The sequence below is a fragment of the Halichoeres trimaculatus genome, unplaced genomic scaffold (genome assembly GCF_033239565.1).
Source record: "Halichoeres trimaculatus isolate MK-OKI-2021-1 unplaced genomic scaffold, fHalTri1.1 fHalTri1_scaffold_8, whole genome shotgun sequence".
Classification (NCBI taxonomy): domain Eukaryota; kingdom Metazoa; phylum Chordata; class Actinopteri; order Labriformes; family Labridae; genus Halichoeres; species Halichoeres trimaculatus.
The window spans coordinates 13,185,147-13,204,827 of record NW_027437186.1 but is presented as its reverse complement, the minus strand read 5'-3'; the positions used below and the strand labels follow the sequence as shown (position 1 = coordinate 13,204,827).

Genomic DNA, 19,681 nt, shown 5'->3' with positions numbered 1-19,681 from the left:
ACCAGCTGGCTCAAGCGCGCGCGCGTGCGTGCCAGATAGAGAGGAGGAGATAGTTTGAGGGCAAAGCCTACCGTCTCCCTGCGCAGAGGATGTAATCTGCCCGCGGTAAAGGTTTGCTCGGCTTCCGGCCACCGAGCGACCGGAGATTCTTTTGGTTTGTTTGTCACCCACGGCGGCCAAAGCTTCCTCTGTGGCTGAAAATGACCAAGTGCTTGGTGTTTTCAAGCCATCGCTGGCTCGTACCGAGTGGCACCAGCGCAAAGCAGCGTGTGGCTTGACTTGCGATGACCGAAACTTGCCTACAGACACCGTTTGCTGAGACTTTTTCTTTTCTTCTCCTTTCACTCATCGACCAGGTGCGCAAGGCTTAATCGGGGTGTCTTGGGGCCATGCATGGCTGCTGCCGTCAAATTGAAAGGAACCGCCTGTGAGACGTGGAGTGCTGAGAGTGTGGCTTCCTCCTCTGACGGTTTGTGGGTATCGCTTCTCGGCCTTTTGGCTAAGATCAAGTGTAGTATCTGTTCTTGTCAGTTTAATATCTGATACGTCCCCTACCCGGGGACCATATATTAAATTGATTTTTGGAACTGGGAGATGGAATAGGGGCTTGCTCCGTCCACTCCACGCATCGGCCTGGTATTGCAGTACCTCCGGGCACGGTGCACCCCCCCCCAACCCTGATGTCAGAGACAAGCCTGGAAAAGGAGATGCAGCAGCGTGGGATAGGAGGAGAAGTAGCCAGTCCTTTGTTTTGTCACTTAACACAATAATCCCTTGTCAGCGTTAGTGCAAGGCTGTTTCCTCAACCATGTACGTGTGTGTGGCTCTTTGCCACTTTGCACCCTCTAAATGTGGTCCCCTCGGGATATTTTCAGCACCGCCAGCCAGGGCGGTAGGTGCGTGAAGCAGGTCTGTGTCTGCGAGCTGTGCAAGGCATACTTACCTGGCAGGGGAGATACCATGATCAAGAAGGTGGTTCACCCAGGGCGAGGCTCGGCCATTGCACTCCGGCTGTGCTGACCCCTGCGAATTCCCCAAATGTGGGAATCTCGACTGCATAATTTCTGGTAGTGGGGGACTGCGTCCGCGCTCTCCCTTGACAAAATGTGAAAAGGCAATGGGCTGTCGCCCCCGGCACCGACCGTTTGACGCGCAGCCAGAGTGCTCCAGGGCCAAGTTGCAACTTTGCAAGGCCCAAAGGAAGCCGGCAAGCTCCAGGCGGTGTGCCACCACTGCGCACTCTGAAGCAGTGCAAGCCCCTTGGCCCCGAGAAACGCCAGCAGGTAGCCCTGGAAGCAGCGGGCAAAGAAACACCAGCTGGCTCAAGCGCGCGCGCGCGCGCGCCAGATAGAGAGGAGGAGATAGTTTGAGGGCAAAGCCTACTGTCTCCCTGCGCAGAGGATGTAATCTGCCCGCGGTAAAGGTTTGCTCGGCTTCCGGCCACCGAGCGACCGGAGATTCTTTTGGTTTGTTTGTCACCCACGGCGGCCAAAGCTTCCTCTGTGGCTGAAAATGACCAAGTGCTTGGTGTTTTCAAGCCATCGCTGGCTCGTACCGAGTGGCACCAGCGCAAAGCAGCGTGTGGCTTGACTTGCGATGACCGAAACTTGCCAACAGACACCGTTTGCTGAGACTTTTTCTTTTCTTCTCCTTTCACTCATCGACCAGGTGCGCAAGGCTTAATCGGGGTGTCTTGGGGCCATGCATGGCTGCTGCCGTCAAATTGAAAGGAACCGCCTGTGAGACGTGGAGTGCTGAGAGTGTGGCTTCCTCCTCTGACGGTTTGTGGGTATCGCTTCTCGGCCTTTTGGCTAAGATCAAGTGTAGTATCTGTTCTTATCAGTTTAATATCTGATACGTCCCCTACCCGGGGACCATATATTAAATTGATTTTTGGAACTGGGAGATGGAATAGGGGCTTGCTCCGTCCACTCCACGCATCGGCCTGGTATTGCAGTACCTCCGGGCACGGTGCACCCCCCCCAACCCTGATGTCAGAGACAAGCCTGGAAAAGGAGATGCAGCAGCGTGGGATAGGAGGAGAAGTAGCCAGTCCTTTGTTTTGTCACTTAACACAGCAATCCCTTGTCAGCGTTAGTGCAAGGCTGTTTCCTCAACCATGTACGTGTGTGTGGCTCTTTGCCACTTTGCACCCTCTAAATGTGGTCCCCTCGGGATATTTTCAGCACCGCCAGCCAGGGCGGTAGGTGCGTGAAGCAGGTCTGTGTCTGCGAGCTGTGCAAGGCATACTTACCTGGCAGGGGAGATACCATGATCAAGAAGGTGGTTCACCCAGGGCGAGGCTCGGCCATTGCACTCCGGCTGTGCTGACCCCTGCGAATTCCCCAAATGTGGGAATCTCGACTGCATAATTTCTGGTAGTGGGGGACTGCGTCCGCGCTCTCCCTTGACAAAATGTGAAAAGGCAATGGGCTGTCGCCCCCGGCACCGACCGTTTGACGCGCAGCCAGAGTGCTCCAGGGCCAAGTTGCAACTTTGCAAGGCCCAAAGGAAGCCGGCAAGCTCCAGGCGGTGTGCCACCACTGCGCACTCTGAAGCAGTGCAAGCCCCTTGGCCCCGAGAAACGCCAGCAGGTAGCCCTGGAAGCAGCGGGCAAAGAAACACCAGCTGGCTCAAGCGCGCGCGCGCGCCAGATAGAGAGGAGGAGATAGTTTGAGGGCAAAGCCTACTGTCTCCCTGCGCAGAGGATGTAATCTGCCCGCGGTAAAGGTTTGCTCGGCTTCCGGCCACCGAGCGACCGGAGATTCTTTTGGTTTGTTTGTCACCCACGGCGGCCAAAGCTTCCTCTGTGGCTGAAAATGACCAAGTGCTTGGTGTTTTCAAGCCATCGCTGGCTCGTACCGAGTGGCACCAGCGCAAAGCAGCGTGTGGCTTGACTTGCGATGACCGAAACTTGCCAACAGACACCGTTTGCTGAGACTTTTTCTTTTCTTCTCCTTTCACTCATCGACCAGGTGCGCAAGGCTTAATCGGGGTGTCTTGGGGCCATGCATGGCTGCTGCCGTCAAATTGAAAGGAACCGCCTGTGAGACGTGGAGTGCTGAGAGTGTGGCTTCCTCCTCTGACGGTTTGTGGGTATCGCTTCTCGGCCTTTTGGCTAAGATCAAGTGTAGTATCTGTTCTTATCAGTTTAATATCTGATACGTCCCGTACCCGGGGACCATATATTAAATTGATTTTTGGAACTGGGAGATGGAATAGGGGCTTGCTCCGTCCACTCCACGCATCGGCCTGGTATTGCAGTACCTCCGGGCACGGTGCACCCCCCCCAACCCTGATGTCAGAGACAAGCCTGGAAAAGGAGATGCAGCAGCGTGGGATAGGAGGAGAAGTAGCCAGTCCTTTGTTTTGTCACTTAACACAGCAATCCATTGTCAGCGTTAGTGCAAGGCTGTTTCCTCAACCATGTACGTGTGTGTGGCTCTTTGCCACTTTGCACCCTCTAAATGTGGTCCCCTCGGGATATTTTCAGCACCGCCAGCCAGGGCGGTAGGTGCGTGAAGCAGGTCTGTGTCTGCGAGCTGTGCAAGGCATACTTACCTGGCAGGGGAGATACCATGATCAAGAAGGTGGTTCACCCGGGGCGAGGCTCGGCCATTGCACTCCGGCTGTGCTGACCCCTGCGAATTCCCCAAATGTGGGAATCTCGACTGCATAATATCTGGTAGTGGGGGACTGCGTCCGCGCTCTCCCCTGACAAAATGTGAAAAGGCAATGGGCTGTCGCCCCCGGCACCGACCGTTTGACGCGCAGCCAGAGTGCTCCAGGGCCAAGTTGCAACTTTGCAAGGCCCAAAGGAAGCCGGCAAGCTCCAGGCGGTGTGCCACCACTGCGCACTCTGAAGCAGTGCAAGCCCCTTGGCCCCGAGAAACGCCGGCAGGCAGCCCTGGAAGCAGCGGGCAAAGAAACACCAGCTGGCTCAAGCGCGCGCGCGCGTGCGCGCCAGATAGAGAGGAGGAGATAGTTTGAGGGCAAAGCCTACCGTCTCCCTGCGCAGAGGATGTAATCTGCCCGCGGTAAAGGTTTGCTCGGCTTCCGGCCACCGAGCGACCGGAGATTCTTTTGGTTTGTTTGTCACCCACGGCGGCCAAAGCTTCCTCTGTGGCTGAAAATGACCAAGTGCTTGGTGTTTTCAAGCCATCGCTGGCTCGTACCGAGTGGCACCAGCGCAAAGCAGCGTGTGGCTTGACTTGCGATGACCGAAACTTGCCAACAGACACCGTTTGCTGAGACTTTTTCTTTTCTTCTCCTTTCACTCATCGACCAGGTGCGCAAGGCTTAATCGGGGTGTCTTGGGGCCATGCATGGCTGCTGCCGTCAAATTGAAAGGAACCGCCTGTGAGACGTGGAGTGCTGAGAGTGTGGCTTCCTCCTCTGACGGTTTGTGGGTATCGCTTCTCGGCCTTTTGGCTAAGATCAAGTGTAGTATCTGTTCTTATCAGTTTAATATCTGATACGTCCCGTACCCGGGGACCATATATTAAATTGATTTTTGGAACTGGGAGATGGAATAGGGGCTTGCTCCGTCCACTCCACGCATCGGCCTGGTATTGCAGTACCTCCGGGCACGGTGCACCCCCCCCAACCCTGATGTCAGAGACAAGCCTGGAAAAGGAGATGCAGCAGCGTGGGATAGGAGGAGAAGTAGCCAGTCCTTTGTTTTGTCACTTAACACAGCAATCCCTTGTCAGCGTTAGTGCAAGGCTGTTTCCTCAACCATGTACGTGTGTGTGGCTCTTTGCCACTTTGCACCCTCTAAATGTGGTCCCCTCGGGATATTTTCAGCACCGCCAGCCAGGGCGGTAGGTGCGTGAAGCAGGTCTGTGTCTGCGAGCTGTGCAAGGCATACTTACCTGGCAGGGGAGATACCATGATCAAGAAGGTGGTTCACCCGGGGCGAGGCTCGGCCATTGCACTCCGGCTGTGCTGACCCCTGCGAATTCCCCAAATGTGGGAATCTCGACTGCATAATATCTGGTAGTGGGGGACTGCGTCCGCGCTCTCCCCTGACAAAATGTGAAAAGGCAATGGGCTGTCGCCCCCGGCACCGACCGTTTGACGCGCAGCCAGAGTGCTCCAGGGCCAAGTTGCAACTTTGCAAGGCCCAAAGGAAGCCGGCAAGCTCCAGGCGGTGTGCCACCACTGCGCACTCTGAAGCAGTGCAAGCCCCTTGGCCCCGAGAAACGCCGGCAGGCAGCCCTGGAAGCAGCGGGCAAAGAAACACCAGCTGGCTCAAGCGCGCGCGCGTGCGTGCCAGATAGAGAGGAGGAGATAGTTTGAGGGCAAAGCCTACCGTCTCCCTGCGCAGAGGATGTAATCTGCCCGCGGTAAAGGTTTGCTCGGCTTCCGGCCACCGAGCGACCGGAGATTCTTTTGGTTTGTTTGTCACCCACGGCGGCCAAAGCTTCCTCTGTGGCTGAAAATGACCAAGTGCTTGGTGTTTTCAAGCCATCGCTGGCTCGTACCGAGTGGCACCAGCGCAAAGCAGCGTGTGGCTTGACTTGCGATGACCGAAACTTGCCAACAGACACCGTTTGCTGAGACTTTTTCTTTTCTTCTCCTTTCACTCATCGACCAGGTGCGCAAGGCTTAATCGGGGTGTCTTGGGGCCATGCATGGCTGCTGCCGTCAAATTGAAAGGAACCGCCTGTGAGACGTGGAGTGCTGAGAGTGTGGCTTCCTCCTCTGACGGTTTGTGGGTATCGCTTCTCGGCCTTTTGGCTAAGATCAAGTGTAGTATCTGTTCTTATCAGTTTAATATCTGATACGTCCCGTACCCGGGGACCATATATTAAATTGATTTTTGGAACTGGGAGATGGAATAGGGGCTTGCTCCGTCCACTCCACGCATCGGCCTGGTATTGCAGTACCTCCGGGCACGGTGCACCCCCCCCAACCCTGATGTCAGAGACAAGCCTGGAAAAGGAGATGCAGCAGCGTGGGATAGGAGGAGAAGTAGCCAGTCCTTTATTTTGTCACTTAACACAGCAATCCCTTGTCAGCGTTAGTGCAAGGCTGTTTCCTCAACCATGTACGTGTGTGTGGCTCTTTGCCACTTTGCACCCTCTAAATGTGGTCCCCTCGGGATATTTTCAGCACCGCCAGCCAGGGCGGTAGGTGCGTGAAGCAGGTCTGTGTCTGCGAGCTGTGCAAGGCATACTTACCTGGCAGGGGAGATACCATGATCAAGAAGGTGGTTCACCCGGGGCGAGGCTCGGCCATTGCACTCCGGCTGTGCTGACCCCTGCGAATTCCCCAAATGTGGGAATCTCGACTGCATAATATCTGGTAGTGGGGGACTGCGTCCGCGCTCTCCCCTGACAAAATGTGAAAAGGCAATGGGCTGTCGCCCCCGGCACCGACCGTTTGACGCGCAGCCAGAGTGCTCCAGGGCCAAGTTGCAACTTTGCAAGGCCCAAAGGAAGCCGGCAAGCTCCAGGCGGTGTGCCACCACTGCGCACTCTGAAGCAGTGCAAGCCCCTTGGCCCCGAGAAACGCCGGCAGGCAGCCCTGGAAGCAGCGGGCAAAGAAACACCAGCTGGCTCAAGCGCGCGCGCGTGCGTGCCAGATAGAGAGGAGGAGATAGTTTGAGGGCAAAGCCTACCGTCTCCCTGCGCAGAGGATGTAATCTGCCCGCGGTAAAGGTTTGCTCGGCTTCCGGCCACCGAGCGACCGGAGATTCTTTTGGTTTGTTTGTCACCCACGGCGGCCAAAGCTTCCTCTGTGGCTGAAAATGACCAAGTGCTTGGTGTTTTCAAGCCATCGCTGGCTCGTACCGAGTGGCACCAGCGCAAAGCAGCGTGTGGCTTGACTTGCGATGACCGAAACTTGCCAACAGACACCGTTTGCTGAGACTTTTTCTTTTCTTCTCCTTTCACTCATCGACCAGGTGCGCAAGGCTTAATCGGGGTGTCTTGGGGCCATGCATGGCTGCTGCCGTCAAATTGAAAGGAACCGCCTGTGAGACGTGGAGTGCTGAGAGTGTGGCTTCCTCCTCTGACGGTTTGTGGGTATCGCTTCTCGGCCTTTTGGCTAAGATCAAGTGTAGTATCTGTTCTTATCAGTTTAATATCTGATACGTCCCCTACCCGGGGACCATATATTAAATTGATCTTTGGAACTGGGAGATGGAATAGGGGCTTGCTCCGTCCACTCCACGCATCGGCCTGGTATTGCAGTACCTCCGGGCACGGTGCACCCCCCCCAACCCTGATGTCAGAGACAAGCCTGGAAAAGGAGATGCAGCAGCGTGGGATAGGAGGAGAAGTAGCCAGTCCTTTGTTTTGTCACTTAACACAGCAATCCCTTGTCAGCGTTAGTGCAAGGCTGTTTCCTCAACCATGTACGTGTGTGTGGCTCTTTGCCACTTTGCACCCTCTAAATGTGGTCCCCTCGGGATATTTTCAGCACGGCCAGCCAGGGCGGTAGGTGCGTGAAGCAGGTCTGTGTCTGCGAGCTGTGCAAGGCATACTTACCTGGCAGGGGAGATACCATGATCAAGAAGGTGGTTCACCCGGGGCGAGGCTCGGCCATTGCACTCCGGCTGTGCTGACCCCTGCGAATTCCCCAAATGTGGGAATCTCGACTGCATAATTTCTGGTAGTGGGGGACTGCGTCCGCGCTCTCCCCTGACAAAATGTGAAAAGGCAATGGGCTGTCGCCCCCGGCACCGACCGTTTGACGCGCAGCCAGAGTGCTCCAGGGCCAAGTTGCAACTTTGCAAGGCCCAAAGGAAGCCGGCAAGCTCCAGGCGGTGTGCCACCACTGCGCACTCTGAAGCAGTGCAAGCCCCTTGGCCCCGAGAAACGCCGGCAGGCAGCCCTGGAAGCAGCGGGCAAAGAAACACCAGCTGGCTCAAGCGCGCGCGCGTGCGTGCCAGATAGAGAGGAGGAGATAGTTTGAGGGCAAAGCCTACCGTCTCCCTGCGCAGAGGATGTAATCTGCCCGCGGTAAAGGTTTGCTCGGCTTCCGGCCACCGAGCGACCGGAGATTCTTTTGGTTTGTTTGTCACCCACGGCGGCCAAAGCTTCCTCTGTGGCTGAAAATGACCAAGTGCTTGGTGTTTTCAAGCCATCGCTGGCTCGTACCGAGTGGCACCAGCGCAAAGCAGCGTGTGGCTTGACTTGCGATGACCGAAACTTGCCAACAGACACCGTTTGCTGAGACTTTTATCTTTTCTTCTCCTTTCACTCATCGACCAGGTGCGCAAGGCTTAATCGGGGTGTCTTGGGGCCATGCATGGCTGCTGCCGTCAAATTGAAAGGAACCGCCTGTGAGACGTGGAGTGCTGAGAGTGTGGCTTCCTCCTCTGACGGTTTGTGGGTATCGCTTCTCGGCCTTTTGGCTAAGATCAAGTGTAGTATCTGTTCTTATCAGTTTAATATCTGATACGTCCCCTACCCGGGGACCATATATTAAATTAATTTTTGGAACTGGGAGATGGAATAGGGGCTTGCTCCGTCCACTCCACGCATCGGCCTGGTATTGCAGTACCTCCGGGCACGGTGCACCCCCCCCAACCCTGATGTCAGAGACAAGCCTGGAAAAGGAGATGCAGCAGCGTGGGATAGGAGGAGAAGTAGCCAGTCCTTTGTTTTGTCACTTAACACAGCAATCCCTTGTCAGCGTTAGTGCAAGGCTGTTTCCTCAACCATGTACGTGTGTGTGGCTCTTTGCCACTTTGCACCCTCTAAATGTGGTCCCCTCGGGATATTTTCAGCACGGCCAGCCAGGGCGGTAGGTGCGTGAAGCAGGTCTGTGTCTGCGAGCTGTGCAAGGCATACTTACCTGGCAGGGGAGATACCATGATCAAGAAGGTGGTTCACCCGGGGCGAGGCTCGGCCATTGCACTCCGGCTGTGCTGACCCCTGCGAATTCCCCAAATGTGGGAATCTCGACTGCATAATTTCTGGTAGTGGGGGACTGCGTCCGCGCTCTCCCCTGACAAAATGTGAAAAGGCAATGGGCTGTCGCCCCCGGCACCGACCGTCTGACGCGCAGCCAGAGTGCTCCAGGGCCAAGTTGCAACTTTGCAAGGCCCAAAGGAAGCCGGCAAGCTCCAGGCGGTGTGCCACCACTGCGCACTCTGAAGCAGTGCAAGCCCCTTGGCCCCGAGAAACGCCGGCAGGCAGCCCTGGAAGCAGCGGGCAAAGAAACACCAGCTGGCTCAAGCGCGCGCGCGTGCGTGCCAGATAGAGAGGAGGAGATAGTTTGAGGGCAAAGCCTACCGTCTCCCTGCGCAGAGGATGTAATCTGCCCGCGGTAAAGGTTTGCTCGGCTTCCGGCCACCGAGCGACCGGAGATTCTTTTGGTTTGTTTGTCACCCACGGCGGCCAAAGCTTCCTCTGTGGCTGAAAATGACCAAGTGCTTGGTGTTTTCAAGCCATCGCTGGCTCGTACCGAGTGGCACCAGCGCAAAGCAGCGTGTGGCTTGACTTGCGATGACCGAAACTTGCCAACAGACACCGTTTGCTGAGACTTTTTCTTTTCTTCTCCTTTCACTCATCGACCAGGTGCGCAAGGCTTAATCGGGGTGTCTTGGGGCCATGCATGGCTGCTGCCGTCAAATTGAAAGGAACCGCCTGTGAGACGTGGAGTGCTGAGAGTGTGGCTTCCTCCTCTGACGGTTTGTGGGTATCGCTTCTCGGCCTTTTGGCTAAGATCAAGTGTAGTATCTGTTCTTATCAGTTTAATATCTGATACGTCCCCTACCCGGGGACCATATATTAAATTAATTTTTGGAACTGGGAGATGGAATAGGGGCTTGCTCCGTCCACTCCACGCATCGGCCTGGTATTGCAGTACCTCCGGGCACGGTGCACCCCCCCCAACCCTGATGTCAGAGACAAGCCTGGAAAAGGAGATGCAGCAGCGTGGGATAGGAGGAGAAGTAGCCAGTCCTTTGTTTTGTCACTTAACACAGCAATCCCTTGTCAGCGTTAGTGCAAGGCTGTTTCCTCAACCATGTACGTGTGTGTGGCTCTTTGCCACTTTGCACCCTCTAAATGTGGTCCCCTCGGGATATTTTCAGCACCGCCAGCCAGGGCGGTAGGTGCGTGAAGCAGGTCTGTGTCTGCGAGCTGTGCAAGGCATACTTACCTGGCAGGGGAGATACCATGATCAAGAAGGTGGTTCACCCAGGGCGAGGCTCGGCCATTGCACTCCGGCTGTGCTGACCCCTGCGAATTCCCCAAATGTGGGAATCTCGACTGCATAATTTCTGGTAGTGGGGGACTGCGTCCGCGCTCTCCCCTGACAAAATGTGAAAAGGCAATGGGCTGTCGCCCCCGGCACCGACCGTTTGACGCGCAGCCAGAGTGCTCCAGGGCCAAGTTGCAACTTTGCAAGGCCCAAAGGAAGCCGGCAAGCTCCAGGCGGTGTGCCACCACTGCGCACTCTGAAGCAGTGCAAGCCCCTTGGCCCCGAGAAACGCCGGCAGGCAGCCCTGGAAGCAGCGGGCAAAGAAACACCAGCTGGCTCAAGCGCGCGCGCGTGCGTGCCAGATAGAGAGGAGGAGATAGTTTGAGGGCAAAGCCTACCGTCTCCCTGCGCAGAGGATGTAATCTGCCCGCGGTAAAGGTTTGCTCGGCTTCCGGCCACCGAGCGACCGGAGATTCTTTTGGTTTGTTTGTCACCCACGGCGGCCAAAGCTTCCTCTGTGGCTGAAAATGACCAAGTGCTTGGTGTTTTCAAGCCATCGCTGGCTCGTACCGAGTGGCACCAGCGCAAAGCAGCGTGTGGCTTGACTTGCGATGACCGAAACTTGCCTACAGACACCGTTTGCTGAGACTTTTTCTTTTCTTCTCCTTTCACTCATCGACCAGGTGCGCAAGGCTTAATCGGGGTGTCTTGGGGCCATGCATGGCTGCTGCCGTCAAATTGAAAGGAACCGCCTGTGAGACGTGGAGTGCTGAGAGTGTGGCTTCCTCCTCTGACGGTTTGTGGGTATCGCTTCTCGGCCTTTTGGCTAAGATCAAGTGTAGTATCTGTTCTTGTCAGTTTAATATCTGATACGTCCCCTACCCGGGGACCATATATTAAATTGATTTTTGGAACTGGGAGATGGAATAGGGGCTTGCTCCGTCCACTCCACGCATCGGCCTGGTATTGCAGTACCTCCGGGCACGGTGCACCCCCCCCAACCCTGATGTCAGAGACAAGCCTGGAAAAGGAGATGCAGCAGCGTGGGATAGGAGGAGAAGTAGCCAGTCCTTTGTTTTGTCACTTAACACAATAATCCCTTGTCAGCGTTAGTGCAAGGCTGTTTCCTCAACCATGTACGTGTGTGTGGCTCTTTGCCACTTTGCACCCTCTAAATGTGGTCCCCTCGGGATATTTTCAGCACCGCCAGCCAGGGCGGTAGGTGCGTGAAGCAGGTCTGTGTCTGCGAGCTGTGCAAGGCATACTTACCTGGCAGGGGAGATACCATGATCAAGAAGGTGGTTCACCCAGGGCGAGGCTCGGCCATTGCACTCCGGCTGTGCTGACCCCTGCGAATTCCCCAAATGTGGGAATCTCGACTGCATAATTTCTGGTAGTGGGGGACTGCGTCCGCGCTCTCCCTTGACAAAATGTGAAAAGGCAATGGGCTGTCGCCCCCGGCACCGACCGTTTGACGCGCAGCCAGAGTGCTCCAGGGCCAAGTTGCAACTTTGCAAGGCCCAAAGGAAGCCGGCAAGCTCCAGGCGGTGTGCCACCACTGCGCACTCTGAAGCAGTGCAAGCCCCTTGGCCCCGAGAAACGCCAGCAGGTAGCCCTGGAAGCAGCGGGCAAAGAAACACCAGCTGGCTCAAGCGCGCGCGCGCGCGCGCCAGATAGAGAGGAGGAGATAGTTTGAGGGCAAAGCCTACTGTCTCCCTGCGCAGAGGATGTAATCTGCCCGCGGTAAAGGTTTGCTCGGCTTCCGGCCACCGAGCGACCGGAGATTCTTTTGGTTTGTTTGTCACCCACGGCGGCCAAAGCTTCCTCTGTGGCTGAAAATGACCAAGTGCTTGGTGTTTTCAAGCCATCGCTGGCTTGTACCGAGTGGCACCAGCGCAAAGCAGCGTGTGGCTTGACTTGCGATGACCGAAACTTGCCTACAGACACCGTTTGCTGAGACTTTTTCTTTTCTTCTCCTTTCACTCATCGACCAGGTGCGCAAGGCTTAATCGGGGTGTCTTGGGGCCATGCATGGCTGCTGCCGTCAAATTGAAAGGAACCGCCTGTGAGACGTGGAGTGCTGAGAGTGTGGCTTCCTCCTCTGACGGTTTGTGGGTATCGCTTCTCGGCCTTTTGGCTAAGATCAAGTGTAGTATCTGTTCTTATCAGTTTAATATCTGATACGTCCCCTACCCGGGGACCATATATTAAATTGATCTTTGGAACTGGGAGATGGAATAGGGGCTTGCTCCGTCCACTCCACGCATCGGCCTGGTATTGCAGTACCTCCGGGCACGGTGCACCCCCCCCCAACCCTGATGTCAGAGACAAGCCTGGAAAAGGAGATGCAGCAGCGTGGGATAGGAGGAGAAGTAGCCAGTCCTTTGTTTTGTCACTTAACACAGCAATCCCTTGTCAGCGTTAGTGCAAGGCTGTTTCCTCAACCATGTACGTGTGTGTGGCTCTTTGCCACTTTGCACCCTCTAAATGTGGTCCCCTCGGGATATTTTCAGCACGGCCAGCCAGGGCGGTAGGTGCGTGAAGCAGGTCTGTGTCTGCGAGCTGTGCAAGGCATACTTACCTGGCAGGGGAGATACCATGATCAAGAAGGTGGTTCACCCAGGGCGAGGCTCGGCCATTGCACTCCGGCTGTGCTGACCCCTGCGAATTCCCCAAATGTGGGAATCTCGACTGCATAATTTCTGGTAGTGGGGGACTGCGTCCGCGCTCTCCCCTGACAAAATGTGAAAAGGCAATGGGCTGTCGCCCCCGGCACCGACCGTTTGACGCGCAGCCAGAGTGCTCCAGGGCCAAGTTGCAACTTTGCAAGGCCCAAAGGAAGCCGGCAAGCTCCAGGCGGTGTGCCACCACTGCGCACTCTGAAGCAGTGCAAGCCCCTTGGCCCCGAGAAACGCCGGCAGGCAGCCCTGGAAGCAGCGGGCAAAGAAACACCAGCTGGCTCAAGCGCGCGCGCGCGTGCGCGCCAGATAGAGAGGAGGAGATAGTTTGAGGGCAAAGCCTACTGTCTCCCTGCGCAGAGGATGTAATCTGCCCGCGGTAAAGGTTTGCTCGGCTTCCGGCCACCGAGCGACCGGAGATTCTTTTGGTTTGTTTGTCACCCACGGCGGCCAAAGCTTCCTCTGTGGCTGAAAATGACCAAGTGCTTGGTGTTTTCAAGCCATCGCTGGCTCGTACCGAGTGGCACCAGCGCAAAGCAGCGTGTGGCTTGACTTGCGATGACCGAAACTTGCCAACAGACACCGTTTGCTGAGACTTTTTCTTTTCTTCTCCTTTCACTCATCGACCAGGTGCGCAAGGCTTAATCGGGGTGTCTTGGGGCCATGCATGGCTGCTGCCGTCAAATTGAAAGGAACCGCCTGTGAGACGTGGAGTGCTGAGAGTGTGGCTTCCTCCTCTGACGGTTTGTGGGTATCGCTTCTCGGCCTTTTGGCTAAGATCAAGTGTAGTATCTGTTCTTATCAGTTTAATGTCTGATACGTCCCCTACCCGGGGACCATATATTAAATTGATTTTTGGAACTGGGAGATGGAATAGGGGCTTGCTCCGTCCACTCCACGCATCGGCCTGGTATTGCAGTACCTCCGGGCACGGTGCACCCCCCCCAACCCTGATGTCAGAGACAAGCCTGGAAAAGGAGATGCAGCAGCGTGGGATAGGAGGAGAAGTAGCCAGTCCTTTGTTTTGTCACTTAACACAGCAATCCCTTGTCAGCGTTAGTGCAAGGCTGTTTCCTCAACCATGTACGTGTGTGTGGCTCTTTGCCACTTTGCACCCTCTAAATGTGGTCCCCTCGGGATATTTTCAGCACGGCCAGCCAGGGCGGTAGGTGCGTGAAGCAGGTCTGTGTCTGCGAGCTGTGCAAGGCATACTTACCTGGCAGGGGAGATACCATGATCAAGAAGGTGGTTCACCCAGGGCGAGGCTCGGCCATTGCACTCCGGCTGTGCTGACCCCTGCGAATTCCCCAAATGTGGGAATCTCGACTGCATAATTTCTGGTAGTGGGGGACTGCGTCCGCGCTCTCCCCTGACAAAATGTGAAAAGGCAATGGGCTGTCGCCCCCGGCACCGACCGTTTGACGCGCAGCCAGAGTGCTCCAGGGCCAAGTTGCAACTTTGCAAGGCCCAAAGGAAGCCGGCAAGCTCCAGGCGGTGTGCCACCACTGCGCACTCTGAAGCAGTGCAAGCCCCTTGGCCCCGAGAAACGCCGGCAGGCAGCCCTGGAAGCAGCGGGCAAAGAAACACCAGCTGGCTCAAGCGCGCGCGCGCGTGCGCGCCAGATAGAGAGGAGGAGATAGTTTGAGGGCAAAGCCTACTGTCTCCCTGCGCAGAGGATGTAATCTGCCCGCGGTAAAGGTTTGCTCGGCTTCCGGCCACCGAGCGACCGGAGATTCTTTTGGTTTGTTTGTCACCCACGGCGGCCAAAGCTTCCTCTGTGGCTGAAAATGACCAAGTGCTTGGTGTTTTCAAGCCATCGCTGGCTCGTACCGAGTGGCACCAGCGCAAAGCAGCGTGTGGCTTGACTTGCGATGACCGAAACTTGCCTACAGACACCGTTTGCTGAGACTTTTTCTTTTCTTCTCCTTTCACTCATCGACCAGGTGCGCAAGGCTTAATCGGGGTGTCTTGGGGCCATGCATGGCTGCTGCCGTCAAATTGAAAGGAACCGCCTGTGAGACGTGGAGTGCTGAGAGTGTGGCTTCCTCCTCTGACGGTTTGTGGGTATCGCTTCTCGGCCTTTTGGCTAAGATCAAGTGTAGTATCTGTTCTTATCAGTTTAATATCTGATACGTCCCCTACCCGGGGACCATATATTAAATTGATTTTTGGAACTGGGAGATGGAATAGGGGCTTGCTCCGTCCACTCCACGCATCGGCCTGGTATTGCAGTACCTCCGGGCACGGTGCACCCCCCCCAACCCTGATGTCAGAGACAAGCCTGGAAAAGGAGATGCAGCAGCGTGGGATAGGAGGAGAAGTAGCCAGTCCTTTGTTTTGTCACTTAACACAGCAATCCCTTGTCAGCGTTAGTGCAAGGCTGTTTCCTCAACCATGTACGTGTGTGTGGCTCTTTGCCACTTTGCACCCTCTAAATGTGGTCCCCTCGGGATATTTTCAGCACCGCCAGCCAGGGCGGTAGGTGCGTGAAGCAGGTCTGTGTCTGCGAGCTGTGCAAGGCATACTTACCTGGCAGGGGAGATACCATGATCAAGAAGGTGGTTCACCCAGGGCGAGGCTCGGCCATTGCACTCCGGCTGTGCTGACCCCTGCGAATTCCCCAAATGTGGGAATCTCGACTGCATAATTTCTGGTAGTGGGGGGCTGCGTCCGCGCTCTCCCCTGACAAAATGTGAAAAGGCAATGGGCTGTCGCCCCCGGCACCGACCGTTTGACGCGCAGCCAGAGTGCTCCAGGGCCAAGTTGCAACTTTGCAAGGCCCAAAGGAAGCCGGCAAGCTCCAGGCGGTGTGCCACCACTGCGCACTCTGAAGCAGTGCAAGCCCCTTGGCCCCGAGAAACGCCGGCAGGCAGCCCTGGAAGCAGCGGGCAAAGAAACACCAGCTGGCTCAAGCGCGCGCGCGCGTGCGCGCCAGATAGAGAGGAGGAGATAGTTTGAGGGCAAAGCCTACTGTCTCCCTGCGCAGAGGATGTAATCTGCCCGCGGTAAAGGTTTGCTCGGCTTCCGGCCACCGAGCGACCGGAGATTCTTTTGGTTTGTTTGTCACCCACGGCGGCCAAAGCTTCCTCTGTGGCTGAAAATGACCAAGTGCTTGGTGTTTTCAAGCCATCGCTGGCTCGTACCGAGTGGCACCAGCGCAAAGCAGCGTGTGGCTTGACTTGCGATGACCGAAACTTGCCTACAGACACCGTTTGCTGAGACTTTTTCTTTTCTTCTCCTTTCACTCATCGACCAGGTGCGCAAGGCTTAATCGGGGTGTCTTGGGGCCATGCATGGCTGCTGCCGTCAAATTGAAAGGAACCGCCTGTGAGACGTGGAGTGCTGAGAGTGTGGCTTCCTCCTCTGACGGTTTGTGGGTATCGCTTCTCGGCCTTTTGGCTAAGATCAAGTGTAGTATCTGTTCTTATCAGTTTAATATCTGATACGTCCCCTACCCGGGGACCATATATTAAATTGATTTTTGGAACTGGGAGATGGAATAGGGGCTTGCTCCGTCCACTCCACGCATCGGCCTGGTATTGCAGTACCTCCGGGCACGGTGCACCCCCCCCAACCCTGATGTCAGAGACAAGCCTGGAAAAGGAGATGCAGCAGCGTGGGATAGGAGGAGAAGTAGCCAGTCCTTTGTTTTGTCACTTAACACAGCAATCCCTTGTCAGCGTTAGTGCAAGGCTGTTTCCTCAACCATGTACGTGTGTGTGGCTCTTTGCCACTTTGCACCCTCTAAATGTGGTCCCCTCGGGATATTTTCAGCACCGCCAGCCAGGGCGGTAGGTGCGTGAAGCAGGTCTGTGTCTGCGAGCTGTGCAAGGCATACTTACCTGGCAGGGGAGATACCATGATCAAGAAGGTGGTTCACCCAGGGCGAGGCTCGGCCATTGCACTCCGGCTGTGCTGACCCCTGCGAATTCCCCAAATGTGGGAATCTCGACTGCATAATATCTGGTAGTGGGGGACTGCGTCTCCCCTGACAAAATGTGAAAAGGCAATGGGCTGTCGCCCCCGGCACCGACCGTTTGACGCGCAGCCAGAGTGCTCCAGGGCCAAGTTGCAACTTTGCAAGGCCCAAAGGAAGCCGGCAAGCTCCAGGCGGTGTGCCACCACTGCGCACTCTGAAGCAGTGCAAGCCCCTTGGCCCCGAGAAACGCCGGCAGGCAGCCCTGGAAGCAGCGGGCAAAGAAACACCAGCTGGCTCAAGCGCGCGCGCGCGTGCGCGCCAGATAGAGAGGAGGAGATAGTTTGAGGGCAAAGCCTACTGTCTCCCTGCGCAGAGGATGTAATCTGCCCGCGGTAAAGGTTTGCTCGGCTTCCGGCCACCGAGCGACCGGAGATTCTTTTGGTTTGTTTGTCACCCACGGCGGCCAAAGCTTCCTCTGTGGCTGAAAATGACCAAGTGCTTGGTGTTTTCAAGCCATCGCTGGCTCGTACCGAGTGGCACCAGCGCAAAGCAGCGTGTGGCTTGACTTGCGATGACCGAAACTTGCCTACAGACACCGTTTGCTGAGACTTTTTCTTTTCTTCTCCTTTCACTCATCGACCAGGTGCGCAAGGCTTAATCGGGGTGTCTTGGGGCCATGCATGGCTGCTGCCGTCAAATTGAAAGGAACCGCCTGTGAGACGTGGAGTGCTGAGAGTGTGGCTTCCTCCTCTGACGGTTTGTGGGTATCGCTTCTCGGCCTTTTGGCTAAGATCAAGTGTAGTATCTGTTCTTATCAGTTTAATATCTGATACGTCCCCTACCCGGGGACCATATATTAAATTGATTTTTGGAACTGGGAGATGGAATAGGGGCTTGCTCCGTCCACTCCACGCATCGGCCTGGTATTGCAGTACCTCCGGGCACGGTGCACCCCCCCCAACCCTGATGTCAGAGACAAGCCTGGAAAAGGAGATGCAGCAGCGTGGGATAGGAGGAGAAGTAGCCAGTCCTTTGTTTTGTCACTTAACACAGCAATCCCTTGTCAGCGTTAGTGCAAGGCTGTTTCCTCAACCATGTACGTGTGTGTGGCTCTTTGCCACTTTGCACCCTCTAAATGTGGTCCCCTCGGGATATTTTCAGCACCGCCAGCCAGGGCGGTAGGTGCGTGAAGCAGGTCTGTGTCTGCGAGCTGTGCAAGGCATACTTACCTGGCAGGGGAGATACCATGATCAAGAAGGTGGTTCACCCAGGGCGAGGTTCGGCCATTGCACTCCGGCTGTGCTGACCCCTGCGAATTCCCCAAATGTGGGAATCTCGACTGCATAATTTCTGGTAGTGGGGGACTGCGTCCGCGCTCTCCCCTGACAAAATGTGAAAAGGCAATGGGCTGTCGCCCCCGGCACCGACCGTTTGACGCGCAGCCAGAGTGCTCCAGGGCCAAGTTGCAACTTTGCAAGGCCCAAAGGAAGCCAGCAAGCTCCAGGCGGTGTGCCACCACTGCGCACTCTGAAGCAGTGCAAGCCCCTTGGCCCCGAGAAACGCCGGCAGGCAGCCCTGGAAGCAGCGGGCAAAGAAACACCAGCTGGCTCAAGCGCGCGCGCGCGTGCGCGCCAGATAGAGAGGAGGAGATAGTTTGAGGGCAAAGCCTACTGTCTCCCTGCGCAGAGGATGTAATCTGCCCGCGGTAAAGGTTTGCTCGGCTTCCGGCCACCGAGCGACCGGAGATTCTTTTGGTTTGTTTGTCACCCACGGTGGCCAAAGCTTCCTCTGTGGCTGAAAATGACCAAGTGCTTGGTGTTTTCAAGCCATCGCTGGCTCGTACCGAGTGGCACCAGCGCAAAGCAGCGTGTGGCTTGACTTGCGATGACCGAAACTTGCCTACAGACACCGTTTGCTGAGACTTTTTCTTTTCTTCTCCTTTCACTCATCGACCAGGTGCGCAAGGCTTAATCGGGGTGTCTTGGGGCCATGCATGGCTGCTGCCGTCAAATTGAAAGGAACCGCCTGTGAGACGCGGAGTGCTGAGAGTGTGGCTTCCTCCTCTGACGGTTTGTGGGTATCGCTTCTCGGCCTTTTGGCTAAGATCAAGTGTAGTATCTGTTCTTATCAGTTTAATATCTGATACGTCCCCTACCCGGGGACCATATATTAAATTGATTTTTGGAACTGGGAGATGGAATAGGGGCTTGCTCCGTCCACTCCACGCATCGGCCTGGTATTGCAGTACCTCCGGGCACGGTGCACCCCCCCTAACCCTGATGTCAGAGACAAGCCTGGAAAAGGAGATGCAGCAGCGTGGGATAGGAGGAGAAGTAGCCAGTCCTTTGTTTTGTCACTTAACACAGCAATCCCTTGTCAGCGTTAGTGCAAGGCTGTTTCCTCAACCATGTACGTGTGTGTGGCTCTTTGCCACTTTGCACCCTCTAAATGTGGTCCCCTCGGGATATTTTCAGCACCGCCAGCCAGGGCGGTAGGTGCGTGAAGCAGGTCTGTGTCTGCGAGCTGTGCAAGGCATACTTACCTGGCAGGGGAGATACCATGATCAAGAAGGTGGTTCACCCGGGGCGAGGCTCGGCCATTGCACTCCGGCTGTGCTGACCCCTGCGAATTCCCCAAATGTGGGAATCTCGACTGCATAATTTCTGGTAGTGGGGGACTGCGTCCGCGCTCTCCCCTGACAAAATGTGAAAAGGCAATGGGCTGTCGCCCCCGGCACCGACCGTTTGACGCGCAGCCAGAGTGCTCCAGGGCCAAGTTGCAACTTTGCAAGGCCCAAAGGAAGCCGGCAAGCTCCAGGCGGTGTGCCACCACTGCGCACTCTGAAGCAGTGCAAGCCCCTTGGCCCCGAGAAACGCCGGCAGGCAGCCCTGGAAGCAGCGGGCAAAGAAACACCAGCTGGCTC

At 56.1% G+C, this 19,681-nt stretch overlaps 30 non-coding genes across 30 annotated transcripts; all 30 read left to right on the top strand.

Annotated features, from left to right (window-relative positions):
- The first annotated feature begins 479 nt into the window (after positions 1–479).
- LOC141795813 (U2 spliceosomal RNA) lies at positions 480–670 on the top strand. The gene has a single exon (XR_012598763.1). It is a non-coding gene; the product is annotated as a U2 spliceosomal RNA (small nuclear RNA).
- A 265-nt stretch (positions 671–935) lies between these two features.
- Positions 936–1,099, top strand: LOC141795679 (U1 spliceosomal RNA). Its single transcript, XR_012598635.1, has one exon. It is a non-coding gene; the product is annotated as a U1 spliceosomal RNA (small nuclear RNA).
- Positions 1,100–1,791: 692 nt separating this feature from the next.
- Positions 1,792–1,982, top strand: LOC141795760 (U2 spliceosomal RNA). Its single transcript, XR_012598713.1, has one exon. It is a non-coding gene; the product is annotated as a U2 spliceosomal RNA (small nuclear RNA).
- Positions 1,983–2,246: 264 nt separating this feature from the next.
- LOC141795678 (U1 spliceosomal RNA) lies at positions 2,247–2,410 on the top strand. The gene has a single exon (XR_012598634.1). It is a non-coding gene; the product is annotated as a U1 spliceosomal RNA (small nuclear RNA).
- A 688-nt stretch (positions 2,411–3,098) lies between these two features.
- LOC141795823 (U2 spliceosomal RNA) lies at positions 3,099–3,289 on the top strand. The gene has a single exon (XR_012598773.1). It is a non-coding gene; the product is annotated as a U2 spliceosomal RNA (small nuclear RNA).
- A 264-nt stretch (positions 3,290–3,553) lies between these two features.
- LOC141795694 (U1 spliceosomal RNA) lies at positions 3,554–3,717 on the top strand. Its single transcript, XR_012598649.1, has one exon. It is a non-coding gene; the product is annotated as a U1 spliceosomal RNA (small nuclear RNA).
- A 694-nt stretch (positions 3,718–4,411) lies between these two features.
- LOC141795822 (U2 spliceosomal RNA) lies at positions 4,412–4,602 on the top strand. The gene has a single exon (XR_012598772.1). It is a non-coding gene; the product is annotated as a U2 spliceosomal RNA (small nuclear RNA).
- Positions 4,603–4,866: 264 nt separating this feature from the next.
- LOC141795693 (U1 spliceosomal RNA) lies at positions 4,867–5,030 on the top strand. Its single transcript, XR_012598648.1, has one exon. It is a non-coding gene; the product is annotated as a U1 spliceosomal RNA (small nuclear RNA).
- A 692-nt stretch (positions 5,031–5,722) lies between these two features.
- Positions 5,723–5,913, top strand: LOC141795821 (U2 spliceosomal RNA). Its single transcript, XR_012598771.1, has one exon. It is a non-coding gene; the product is annotated as a U2 spliceosomal RNA (small nuclear RNA).
- Positions 5,914–6,177: 264 nt separating this feature from the next.
- Positions 6,178–6,341, top strand: LOC141795692 (U1 spliceosomal RNA). Its single transcript, XR_012598647.1, has one exon. It is a non-coding gene; the product is annotated as a U1 spliceosomal RNA (small nuclear RNA).
- A 692-nt stretch (positions 6,342–7,033) lies between these two features.
- On the top strand, positions 7,034–7,224 carry LOC141795803 (U2 spliceosomal RNA). Its single transcript, XR_012598753.1, has one exon. It is a non-coding gene; the product is annotated as a U2 spliceosomal RNA (small nuclear RNA).
- A 264-nt stretch (positions 7,225–7,488) lies between these two features.
- Positions 7,489–7,652, top strand: LOC141795674 (U1 spliceosomal RNA). Its single transcript, XR_012598630.1, has one exon. It is a non-coding gene; the product is annotated as a U1 spliceosomal RNA (small nuclear RNA).
- A 693-nt stretch (positions 7,653–8,345) lies between these two features.
- Positions 8,346–8,536, top strand: LOC141795721 (U2 spliceosomal RNA). The gene has a single exon (XR_012598675.1). It is a non-coding gene; the product is annotated as a U2 spliceosomal RNA (small nuclear RNA).
- Positions 8,537–8,800: 264 nt separating this feature from the next.
- Positions 8,801–8,964, top strand: LOC141795672 (U1 spliceosomal RNA). Its single transcript, XR_012598628.1, has one exon. It is a non-coding gene; the product is annotated as a U1 spliceosomal RNA (small nuclear RNA).
- A 692-nt stretch (positions 8,965–9,656) lies between these two features.
- Positions 9,657–9,847, top strand: LOC141795720 (U2 spliceosomal RNA). Its single transcript, XR_012598674.1, has one exon. It is a non-coding gene; the product is annotated as a U2 spliceosomal RNA (small nuclear RNA).
- Positions 9,848–10,111: 264 nt separating this feature from the next.
- On the top strand, positions 10,112–10,275 carry LOC141795878 (U1 spliceosomal RNA). The gene has a single exon (XR_012598820.1). It is a non-coding gene; the product is annotated as a U1 spliceosomal RNA (small nuclear RNA).
- Positions 10,276–10,967: 692 nt separating this feature from the next.
- Positions 10,968–11,158, top strand: LOC141795811 (U2 spliceosomal RNA). Its single transcript, XR_012598761.1, has one exon. It is a non-coding gene; the product is annotated as a U2 spliceosomal RNA (small nuclear RNA).
- A 264-nt stretch (positions 11,159–11,422) lies between these two features.
- On the top strand, positions 11,423–11,586 carry LOC141795677 (U1 spliceosomal RNA). Its single transcript, XR_012598633.1, has one exon. It is a non-coding gene; the product is annotated as a U1 spliceosomal RNA (small nuclear RNA).
- A 692-nt stretch (positions 11,587–12,278) lies between these two features.
- LOC141795802 (U2 spliceosomal RNA) lies at positions 12,279–12,469 on the top strand. Its single transcript, XR_012598752.1, has one exon. It is a non-coding gene; the product is annotated as a U2 spliceosomal RNA (small nuclear RNA).
- A 265-nt stretch (positions 12,470–12,734) lies between these two features.
- On the top strand, positions 12,735–12,898 carry LOC141795877 (U1 spliceosomal RNA). Its single transcript, XR_012598819.1, has one exon. It is a non-coding gene; the product is annotated as a U1 spliceosomal RNA (small nuclear RNA).
- A 694-nt stretch (positions 12,899–13,592) lies between these two features.
- On the top strand, positions 13,593–13,783 carry LOC141795804 (U2 spliceosomal RNA). Its single transcript, XR_012598754.1, has one exon. It is a non-coding gene; the product is annotated as a U2 spliceosomal RNA (small nuclear RNA).
- A 264-nt stretch (positions 13,784–14,047) lies between these two features.
- LOC141795869 (U1 spliceosomal RNA) lies at positions 14,048–14,211 on the top strand. Its single transcript, XR_012598813.1, has one exon. It is a non-coding gene; the product is annotated as a U1 spliceosomal RNA (small nuclear RNA).
- Positions 14,212–14,905: 694 nt separating this feature from the next.
- Positions 14,906–15,096, top strand: LOC141795759 (U2 spliceosomal RNA). The gene has a single exon (XR_012598712.1). It is a non-coding gene; the product is annotated as a U2 spliceosomal RNA (small nuclear RNA).
- Positions 15,097–15,360: 264 nt separating this feature from the next.
- Positions 15,361–15,524, top strand: LOC141795670 (U1 spliceosomal RNA). Its single transcript, XR_012598626.1, has one exon. It is a non-coding gene; the product is annotated as a U1 spliceosomal RNA (small nuclear RNA).
- Positions 15,525–16,218: 694 nt separating this feature from the next.
- Positions 16,219–16,409, top strand: LOC141795758 (U2 spliceosomal RNA). Its single transcript, XR_012598711.1, has one exon. It is a non-coding gene; the product is annotated as a U2 spliceosomal RNA (small nuclear RNA).
- Positions 16,410–16,673: 264 nt separating this feature from the next.
- LOC141795714 (U1 spliceosomal RNA) lies at positions 16,674–16,830 on the top strand. The gene has a single exon (XR_012598668.1). It is a non-coding gene; the product is annotated as a U1 spliceosomal RNA (small nuclear RNA).
- Positions 16,831–17,524: 694 nt separating this feature from the next.
- LOC141795757 (U2 spliceosomal RNA) lies at positions 17,525–17,715 on the top strand. The gene has a single exon (XR_012598710.1). It is a non-coding gene; the product is annotated as a U2 spliceosomal RNA (small nuclear RNA).
- Positions 17,716–17,979: 264 nt separating this feature from the next.
- On the top strand, positions 17,980–18,143 carry LOC141795669 (U1 spliceosomal RNA). Its single transcript, XR_012598625.1, has one exon. It is a non-coding gene; the product is annotated as a U1 spliceosomal RNA (small nuclear RNA).
- A 694-nt stretch (positions 18,144–18,837) lies between these two features.
- Positions 18,838–19,028, top strand: LOC141795756 (U2 spliceosomal RNA). The gene has a single exon (XR_012598709.1). It is a non-coding gene; the product is annotated as a U2 spliceosomal RNA (small nuclear RNA).
- Positions 19,029–19,292: 264 nt separating this feature from the next.
- On the top strand, positions 19,293–19,456 carry LOC141795671 (U1 spliceosomal RNA). The gene has a single exon (XR_012598627.1). It is a non-coding gene; the product is annotated as a U1 spliceosomal RNA (small nuclear RNA).
- The last annotated feature ends 225 nt before the right edge of the window (positions 19,457–19,681 follow it).